An 11,091-nucleotide genomic window follows, 5' to 3' on the forward strand; every position below is an offset into this window, starting at 1 on the left:
GGGAAAAGAGGGGGGGAAATTAACATATTCCCCTTCTGAAAAATTTTTTTATGAGAGGTGAAAATTTGATTCATAATGTTCAATATTTGGTAGTCCTTCACTTCCAAAATGTAAAATAGTGGCTATGTCAGAAAGTTGTTCTGGAAACATTAGTTCCCATGGCTTATGTACTGTTGAATTTCTCTTATCCTAGACTATCAAGGGATGGAAGAGGCCATCCTTCATTTTAAAATGTGGTCAGGACATATCCAGCAAAGACAACCAGACATAATAAGTGAGCACAAGGAAAGTTCATGGGCCCTAGATTAGATGCCACTAGACTGGATGAGACTGCAGTGCACAGTTAAACCTGGGGAATTTGGTCGCTCACATAGTGAAAGTCCTACTTGATATGAACAATGGCCAATGAAACTGACCCTGAGTGAATATTGTTATCAACCAGCAGCTAATTTATCCATTAAACCTCATTTTACCAGCCATTTTCAGCTGGCTGAAAATTGCCTAATGAATTAAATGAACCACAAGAATATTCACTCAGTAATGCATTTAAAGAATGATACTTATCCAGGTGAAACGGACACCCACAATTTAGCTCCAAAGGGTAATATTTTCAGAAGTATCTAACTGAATTAAAGGCATCCACTTCTGAAAATGTTGAAAATGTTAAAGAAATCAAGATACAGCCTCGATGTCCATGTTTTCTGTTGACTACCATGGTATGGATACCAGCCTACTACGACCCAGTGATAACAAGAAGGATTACTGAACCACATTGGATTTGCAGATACATATAGGTTAGAAGGGGCTACATGTTGACTTGAATGAAATGGGCTTCATGAGCAGTTCCAGTGCAGCTCCCATCTTAGTGTCCTGCCACAAGGTTGTGCTGGTGCCAAGGTTCCTAGCAGTTCCAAGCCAATCCACTGTGTGGGGGAAGCAGGGGAACATAGAGGAATGTATCCATATCTTCCACCTATTAGCCACTCCTGGAGACCTTCCTACTTCCAGTTCAACTGAAAATATGCCTTGTGCATCTTGTGAAGCTTTTGGCCAAATGAACATTTTGGTAGGCATTTCACAGACACAAGGAGTGCAGCCTTGAGCAAGTGGGTACCAATCCCGTGTATAAAGAAGACCACCATAGTAACAGTGAAAGCCAAAGACAAGAGGAAAGATCCTATTGCCCGCTACAGGAAATCCAAATCTGTGTGATACGCACACCAGTTAAGGAAGTAAACTGGCCTTTCTGGGAGTTGGGCTGCATAAAATGAGTCCCCTGAGCCACCAGATATGCTTTCTCAAGATACATTTCATCTTGTCAGTCATCATAGTGCTAATGCATAATAAATCTTTCCCTCTGGTTCATGAGAACTGAAGAACTGAAGCTCTAATCCAAGGCTGAATTCTCTTCACTGTTAGAGTTGTGAAGGGACAGTTGGAGGGACTGGCAAATATGGTTGCTCCAGTCAAGCTTCCCACGGCTTTTACATGTGAGACCTGCTTTACCAGTACTGCTGGAAAAAACATTTCACTCCAGTAAGGTGCAAATATCTACTTACAGTCTCTGTTGTAGCAAGCCAAGCTTGTGCTCCAGTTCTTGCCAAGAGGCCAAATGAGGTGCCAGCCAGGCAGTGGGTGAAGAGGGCATAATCCAGGCAAGAGTTATTAACTACTGGAATCCTCTGTTTACTTGGTAAACAGCATGTACAGTTGTAACAAAAGTCTTTTATTGGGCAACAACCAGTGACTTCTTACAGTGAAGCTTCAAGGTGTTTATAATTTTATTCCAGTATGTAGTATTTGGATTTATCTCATTCTGATCTATAGAAGAGAAATATAGAAGTCATCTTCTCATCTTGACCAGTGGGTGATTTTCACTAAAGAAACAGCTCAGCCTGCTGGTTAATGGTTTCAAAAGCTTTCAAGTGATTTAATGTGGCATTGAGTTTGACTCACTTTATTATTTCTGATGGAAGACCTTATTTATTTCAGAGCTAATGGGTAAGAGTTAACTCACATTTCTCCATCTCCAGTGACAAAAAATAACTTACAGTTGGCTTATTTAAGGAATACATTGAAAACAAAAAATGGAATAAAGCACCAAAATATAAATCATGACCAGGATTTATGGTACAGAAAAGTGATGTTCTTGCAAAAGAAAAATAAAAAAGAAACCACTTGCCTCCAGCAGCTAATATAGTGTGCTATTCAGAGAGCAGTTACTGCCTCTCTACCAGTACTAGAGCACCTCCATGCACAGTCTGAACCTATATTCTACTGTAAGTGCCTCATTGATTAAAACCCCATTGTCCATAGAGTTGAACAGCAGGAGACGCTGATTCTGAACATGTAGACAAGTTATCTGTTTGACAACAGCTTACAGTGCATAGCAAACACAAATTATTACTCCCTTGGTACTTACTGCCACAAGAGTTACTGCAAAGGCAAATTATTTTGTAACCCTGCACACATGATTATAGCATCATGTTAGAAGCACGCTCATTACAGAAGTGCTTTCTTGATCTTAATCCTTTATTTGCAGATACTCGTGACACTTTTTTGGGAGGAGTTAGTTAATCACTCAATGGATTGAAAGTTACCATTCTTCACAGATTCATGGTAAACTGTTTTTTACAGGTAACACAGTAATCCTTGAGATACATATACATATGAATTTTTTTTTTTTCAGTATTTTAGAAATAGCATGTTTTGTTACCTTGGCACTTGAATAGACAAAAACATGTTTTAAAGTTCCAGGTCTGATTCTTGGTACAGTCACAATCAGTCACAATGTGATTTGAATTCTGTTCCAAAGTGGCAACTAAGGACTGCTTTGACTTAGAAGGAGCAGGAGATGGAGAAACCTGAGGAAAACAAATACACAAAAAATAAGAAAAAACAAACCAAACAGGATGTAGTTTACACTGGTGACAGCCTCCAGGCAGAGCTAGGTTAGGGGCAAGACTAAGATGGAAACAAATGACATCTGCATCCTATGTGTCAGAAGATCAACATCAGTTCTTCCACACCTGAGAAAGGAACTTTCAGAATTGGCCAATACCATTTAAGACTGGCTTCTCAGTTACATGTCAGGCACTGGTTTCACCTGTTATGCCACCATTTAGCTTTGAAACATTGTGTGCATTTAAATATATACACAAACAATACACATACTTAAATCCCATTAATCTTTGCAGTAACCCTTGTCATCAAAGGCATAATATAGAGCAGGTAGATGGGAGAGTAGCAAAGATAAAACACAACTTATTGCCTACTCTTAAAAGACTTCTGGATTTGAGAGCAGCAGACCAGTCAAAAATTAGCACATGACCATTAGATTAGGATCATTGCTGATTGTCACCTTTGGGTAATTAAGACAATTGTTACAAGAGCAGAGTGTGATTTCAGATTTTGACTAGTCGGAAGATGAAGTCTCTGCTTTCAGTTTCAGTTCTCAAACGAATCCACTTTTAAATTTGTAATACAATTTCTGCACTTGATTTTGAAGCACAAGAGGAAATCAGATCTCGTTTCTAAAGATCTCAGAGTACTTTACAAATTATATATTTACCATCATCATCTCCAGTTCAACAATGAGGCATAACAAGGGGACATGATTCACCCAAGATCCCAAATGCCTGGCAGTACCAAGACAAATTCTATCACAGTAGCTGAGGTCAGACATTTAGCTTGCCTAGCCGAAATACAGAGAGGACGGAGAGGTGTTCATATTGCTCCAAAGAGTGTCAACAAGTCCCTTTCTTCAGCAGGTTTCTAGACCAAATCCTTCCTTCCTTGTCTTGCAGCTAGGAGTGAGTGCAGTTTACTCATCTACCTGTCAAAGAGATCAAGACTTTTAACACATGCAGATCATGTGCAGCATATTTTTTAAAAACACACCATTTACTCTTAGAAAGGTTTCTTAAAAATAATAAAAATATTGTCATTTTATTGAAATGTCATCAGATGATAACAGCATGCATTTACCCTTCCTTTTTAATCAGCCTTTCCAGCAGACAGATGCCATAAAGCACTACAGGATGCAATGCCTATTGCACAGTTGAATACCAAAAGCTGGAATGGTATCTCACTCTCTCCCTCAGTTCATGGAAGGGAATCACTTGTTTTCTCAGCCTGTTTTTTGAAGGGTTGCTTGTTCTCCCACTTTAATAAGACACTCTGTATGAACCAAAGCTGAAAAGTGCACCAAGCTACTGAGCTTTGCTCAGCATCTGGGATGTGGAATATGGACAGATGGCTGGGCAGACAGAGAGATTTGAAGCACAGATCCAACCTACACATCACAGGTACCACCAGCAGCAGACAAAATTCTTTATTCTTACAGTTCTGTGTAAAAATGGAAACAACCTTTCAGTCACATGTTGGGGTTCCTGGTCCTAGGCTGATTTTGAATTGAACAAGTGACGCCAATTACAAGAGATATCATGACATGAAGTTTTAGGTTGGTTGCACAAAACAAACAAAAGCCAGGAGTCTGGGACTGGAGGAGTGTGATCTTTCAAGGCTTCTGGAAAAAAAAAAAATGTTGCTATAATTTTGACAACATAATTTAGCAGCTTTTATATAGAGCAATCTACACCTCCGCCCCTCTCCACCTTGCCTCCCCCTCTGGTATTGTCTTGCCTGTCAATTATTGGAAGAAGAGCCTGTTCTTTAAAAGGCTTTTAAATTATTAGAAATTATTTGGAATATCATCTAAAAGCTCTTGAAAGAAAGAACACTACCCCCACACAGACACACAGCAGAAAGTATTTATTTGTGTTGTCAACTTAAATGTGCAGGAATAATGTGAGAGAGGGTTTATCTGGCTAATGACATCAAGGATCATTAGTTGTGCTGACCCTGGGTTTAAGCTGTGGGGCTGTTACAAAGTAAACCTAATGCTAAAAATGCCTAATACGTGACATGGCAATGCCCATTTCCTTTGGTACCCATGATACTGTGAGGATTGTATAGAAAGACTGGGAGAGTTTGGGGCCATGACAATACAGTAAACAGTGTTGCTGCTAATATATGCATACGAAGAATCAAAGCAAGGCAGCTAAACCATTTTGCCAAGTAAGCAACTTTGTTGTTAATGTAGGGTTTGTTTGCTCTGATACATAACACACACATTCGAGTTCCTTCAAACCATCACTCTGACTGGCATTGAAAGATATTGTATTATAAATTTTACATTATAATAGTGTTTACTGGCGGAATAAATTGCATACCTGTATTGAAGTGATGGAAAAAAGACATCACTCATTATCACATTCAGCAGCATGCTGAATACAGCAGTGAACAGTGATAATCGTGCCAGCTAAAGCAATTTTACCGTGAAAAGTTGTTCAGATGTAAGAGTGAGAGACTGCTAATGTCTTACATGAAGCACAGCTATTTCCTATTTGTTTCTGAGAAGAACCTTACAATTCATTGATAACTCACAAGTTTCCTAAATGCAATATATGTTAAAGGTATAAAAATTATTTCTCGGTTTTCTTCACAGCCCTCTTTTATCTCCATAATACCTATCTTGCATTTTGGCAGCTGCTGTTATTCCACCTTTTAAGTGGCCTCACGCAAATCAGAAATACGCATTTAGTTCAAATGCTGCTATACAATTCACTCCCAGCCCCTCTGATCTTCCCTGCAATGGTTTCTGATTCACTGCTCTTCTCCAGACAGATCCATGTATGCCCTAAAGAATTTTCCTCTCTGAATTTCGCTTTCAGTAGAGCTGGGGGATGGGGCAGGAAAAGACGATTCACTTGTCTTCCTTTAAATTCTGTCTTCTTCTTGTTAATATCCCTAGATTAATCTCATCTTGCTACCTCTGCCTACCAGTAGATATTTAGGATGGGCTTCACCATCACCTAGGACATCTTATTTTAGGCACCAACATGTAGGACTCTACAGGTGAGTGAAGTATCTGAGCTCCCAGTACAGTCCATGCAGATCTAGTCAGTGGAGCTTATATGCAGTTCACCCAAAGCAGGTAACAGGGGTACCTTAGCATATGGTCCCACGCCTCCAGCCGCTGAAGAAAATATGTCTCTGTAGGACCTCTGTCATATGCGTCAGCTTCATGCAGAAGTCTTCAACAACCTAGAGAGTTCTCAAGGCATATGTTAACACAACTGAATTAAGTCTGAGACCTCCAGTATACATTGTGGAAGCAAAGGCAGCTCACTCACTTACAGACACCGACATGCACATGTTTGAGTCTCCCCCTGGAAGCTGGGTGATATGAAGCCCATTCACAGCCCTCAGTTTCACTATCTAGATACATCTTTGAAGTTAAGTATAATTGCACAGCATCCCTCCTCCAAAGCTTTTAGGACCCAGTTCCCATTGTTAGTTGGACTTCATGCCTTTGAGGATCTGGTCCCTAAAAAAACTGGGCCCTAAAAGCTCAGCTATGCCTGTGGCTAGATTTAGTTAGCAAAGACAAGTAAAACAAACACAGATGGTCAAGCTACCTCTGTTTAACAAACTACTGAGCATCTGTGGACTATTTCATATTCACCTTGCAATTGACTCAGGTGAAGTAGTGCTCAGCCCAGAAAGGAAGTTCTGGGTACCCAGGCTAGGTGCAGTATTTCTGAGGAAGCACTGCTGCCTCAGGGAGCAGAGGGACAGAAGGACGCAATGAGGGGGATATGGTAGCTCAGGCTCTGCCATGCTGCTGTGCTGGCTGAGTGGAGTGAGTCCTGGGACTGGCAATCTCATTTGCCAAGGGAAGGATTTTGCGGGCACAAATTAGGTAATAGCAAGGGAATGAAAGGGATTTCAAGGGTTTCGATCTACAACGTGCATCTGTAAGTGCCAGCATCTCAGCAGGGGTGTTGTTGTAACTAAAGAGATGGAAACATACATCATGTGAGGTAGAAAAAAAGTGTAATGAAGGGGTCCTAATCTCCCCAACATTGCAGTTCTTCTAAATAATATCATGGAAATATTAAATATCTCTCAGATTCTCTATATTCCAGCAGAGGACCCTGCTATGCATTGGCTAATACAGCAATCTGATACCTCTTAAGAAAAAAAAAACAACAACACCTTTTTCACATACCAATTTGTCCTGTTTTTTTCCAGAAGAATCAAGAAATGAGAAACAGAAAGAAAAGACCAGTAAATAAAAGCAGCACTGTCCTGTGACTTTTCTTTTACTTGGCAATGTTGGGGAAAGGTGGGGGGGAGGAGGGGAGTGTTTTTAAAGATTGATGATCATCTCCTTCCCTCTTCTCAAAGGACACAGCCTGCAATAAAAAGAGTTCAACTTCCCTGACATAGGGCATACATTTCTCAATTCAAATACAGCAATTCAAGCCAGTTGCTGGTCTTAATATCAAGTTTCTGTTGACAAACAATACAAAGCATGGCACTTCTGTGTGACTGAGTTGATGTTCAACACAGAACAGAAGCACTCCTCCACAGAATCACAAGACAGACTTGAAATTAAAATAATTTTCAAAGGAAATTGTAGGTGAAAAACAAAAGGAGATAGATTGAAAATTGGAAGTAATGGGAAAATAAAGATGAGATGTTAGCGTTACCTAATTGTTTTCCTTTTTTTTCATAACAAAAATTATTATCTCTCTAAATGTATGTCACCCATGCATTTATCTACATTTCTGTTTGTCTATCATTTACCTGTCTTCCACCTGCCTGAAAGTAACTACCTATTTGGAAAAGCAAGTTAAATTGTCTTCCTCAGTGAAGGGAGGGGAGTGAGATAAAAAGGAGAGAAAAAATGATGGAAAATCTTGGTGTAATCTGAATAGCAATGAAGCAAAAGCTACTCCTTGATGTGCCTATGAATCCTGTAAATGAAGTGGCCCTTGAATTAAATTAATTTAAAATCTGGCAAATATTACTCGGCATGTTTGTCAATGTGCTGTATAATTATTAATTTGTTCATTGAGGCATCTATATAAATAAATAGAAAGCAGAATGCCATGATTAAACTAACACTAGAAATCCAGGGTCAAGGAGCCTTGTTATAGAGGAATCTAAATAGCTTTCCCAGGTCCTATTTTTACATCTTCATACAGATCTGCAGGTCTGTAACTGTGAATTAATTGGCACACATTTAGATGCCAACAGAGCTTTTGTATTCTCAGTGCACATTTTGTCTTCTCAGAGTGAGATGTTAGTAATGGAGGTTTTAATATTACCCCTAGGGGAGCACCAGAAAATCTTAACAATTTCCTTCACTAGAGTATTTTCATTAGAGCTAAATGCTGTGCAATTTACATTTGAAATCAGGTGTAGGGTAAGTATAATGTGACAAGACATGTTGCAATGTTAGGTTTTTTTTCTTCAAATGTTCCTTATTTACTGCAATATAACCTCAAAAGATAAGCATGCAATTAAAATAAATATCTTGATTTTTAACCACTCCTAATTGAACTGTTATTGGGATAATAGGAGCACAAAATAGAATCAGGTTTAAAAGGACCCAAAGCACAAGATTAAAATATTACTCTATTTAAACAAAAATGTTTCAGGCAACATAGGTTCTGTGCAGCAGAAATGAGTTCATCATAAATAAATCAGACATAAACCCCTTCCTTTGTAATACTAGTTCACCCTTGGGGTGCTTAAAATGCCAAGACCTCTGCATGACTTACAAGAAAAACCATAAACCCTACCTTTTCCAATAAAAAATAAAATAAAATAAAATAAAATAAAAAAAAAAGAGAGAGAGAGAAAAAAAGGGAAAAAAAAAATGCATTCATTAATAAGGGCCTGATGCAGTAAAGTGCAGTAAAGAGCTAGAGGACTACAGCCAAAACAGGACTCGTGTAGCTGAGGCTGAATTTCAGTGCTTGGTCTAATATGAAATTCTACTCTGCCGTTGCCTGCATCTCGAGACACCTATATTCTGTCACTGACTTGCTTTTTCATAGCAACAAAAGAAGAAACTGCACAACTACATCACCTTCAATCCAATCAAGGCCTCCTCCATGCCTAAACCTAATCACAGGATCCACTGTTTAAACGTTTTTCCACCAAAAAGCCCTAATAGTCTCAGTCAGACTAGGGTTATTATGGAAGAAGGTCCCTACAGAAGGGAGACGATTGCAGCACCTGCCTCTTAGCCACTGTGGAGCATCCTAAAACTGAGGAAACCAAACCACTGCAGAAGAGACCTGCCAGCAGCAGGAAGAGAGGAGGAAGCAACAATCCTAGCAACCTCCCATTCTGTAAAGTTACAGCCAGCCTCAAGTGCAGCAGCAAGCCACACTATGATGGAGGAGGTCTTAGCACAAGGGAGTCAGACCCAGAGGGCTGGAATGATTACAGAAGTGTCCAGACACTTCATGCATGCAACACAGAACCCTTGGGCTGCATAAAGCATGAGAATGAGGTAACCCTCTCATTGCCTTCATCCTTATACAGCCAGGCACAAAAATATCAAATTATTTTGGAGGTCAAAAATTCATCCCACCTTACCAACTTGTCCAGGTTAGGCACATGGACAGTACCGTCTCCATAACATCAGTAAGGAAAGCAAGGTCCTACAAAGGGTGCTTTAGACAAATGTGGGGTTAGCCATCCTTCATGTTGTGTTGCCTCTCTCTTGTCATGGGATACACAGGGAGTCTAAATCAAATTGGCACCTAGCTGAGGGGTGAGGAATCAAGCTCAGAGGTTTACACCTTGACTGGATAGGACCAGGTTTTCAAAGCTTAGCCAGTACTCATAAAAAAGGCTAGCAACCACAGCAGTCTCTCATACGTTTACACTGGAACTCATGAAAATCCAGATCACAGATTTTCTGGTATTACTGTAAATTGGAGCCTTCTGCTGTTAAGGGCTATTTGAAAAGCGCTTTATAATTTTTCATTAGAAAACTAACTGAATACAGTACAATACAATACAGAAATGATACAAATGTTGAAGACATTTCTTCCAACCTTCTGAGGAAGGGTGATTGCAAAAGTTCAAATTACCTCGGAAGCTTAGGAAAAAAAGCAGAATTTATTCCATGGGTCTTTTAAAAACATTTGCCAAATACCATTATTTCTGAGACCAGCAATGCATGGTTATGAAGTATTCATGAACCAATAGACATTTATAAAGTTTTCATTGCCATTAAAATGGCCATGAAATCTATGTAGAGCAAGAAGGGGGAAAGCTTTGCATATGACCTTGTCCTTGCACAGCAAAAGGGTGGGCAAGAACCAAAGAGGCTGGTGAGGAGCCAGATTAGCAATTGACTCCATGTAATGGTGAGCAGGACAGGGTGAGCAGTTGAGAAGAAAAGCAGACCTTGAAAAGCTTGCAAATATTAAATAGCAGGGAGAAGAGGGAGAAAAAAAGGGTGACTAAGAACAAAAATGTTCCCACTTCAAAGACAGGAGGTGACGAAATGAGGACTCAAGAGGTCTTGTGCTTTGTAAAGGCCTCAAGCTGTTAGGCATCTTGCCTCTGTAATACATAAACAAAGAACAAAACAAAACAAAACCAAAACAAGATTTCAAAGAAATTATCAGAAGCTTTTTGGATAGGGAACACAATGAAATTGTACTAAAAATAATTAAGCAAATGGTAGAGCTGAGACATAAAAATAATTAATATAAACTTCATTATTTTGAGATTTGTAAAATAGTAAGTGGCTGCATGTGAAATTTCACTTGTATACTGGTGAAATAATTCTAATTTTGCTTTCCACATAGCTCTGCCCATACCTTAGCCATATGTTCATCATAATCTCAGCCATTTTTCAGGGTGTTGCAAATATTGACTATGTTTGAAATGCAAGAAAAAGTACAGTCAGGTTTTTCAAGCCGTTTGGAAGAACATAAAGCATAGAAAGAGGTTTCTTACTCAGGAAGGAACAGCCATTAATGGGAAACTGAGGTAGGGAACTGGTAGGAAATTGGGAAATTATCTCAATGAATTTTAGAAGCCTACAATGTAAATTTCCACACTTACCTATTTTATGGCCAAAGGCAAAAATGCAAAAATTTATAGGAAAAAATATTCCAACCTATTCTAGACTTTTATTTCTAGGCTGTGTATATAGAAAAGCATGTGCTATGTCACAGATAGCTGGAATGAAGGAATAGGGTGTCCCTA

General features: G+C 39.2%; 1 long non-coding RNA gene across 1 annotated transcript; it reads right to left on the reverse strand.

The window, feature by feature from the left end:
* Positions 1–1,392: 1,392 nt before the first annotated feature.
* LOC115603893 lies at positions 1,393–6,938 on the reverse strand. The gene is made up of 4 exons (XR_003990021.1): positions 6,012–6,938; positions 3,572–3,835; positions 2,717–2,864; positions 1,393–1,821 (listed from the first exon to the last, which is right to left on the reverse strand). It is a non-coding gene; the product is annotated as an uncharacterized LOC115603893 (long non-coding RNA).
* Positions 6,939–11,091: the final 4,153 nt, after the last annotated feature.

This window comes from Strigops habroptila, chromosome 2, assembly GCF_004027225.2.
Source record: "Strigops habroptila isolate Jane chromosome 2, bStrHab1.2.pri, whole genome shotgun sequence".
Classification (NCBI taxonomy): Eukaryota; Metazoa; Chordata; class Aves; order Psittaciformes; family Psittacidae; genus Strigops; species Strigops habroptila.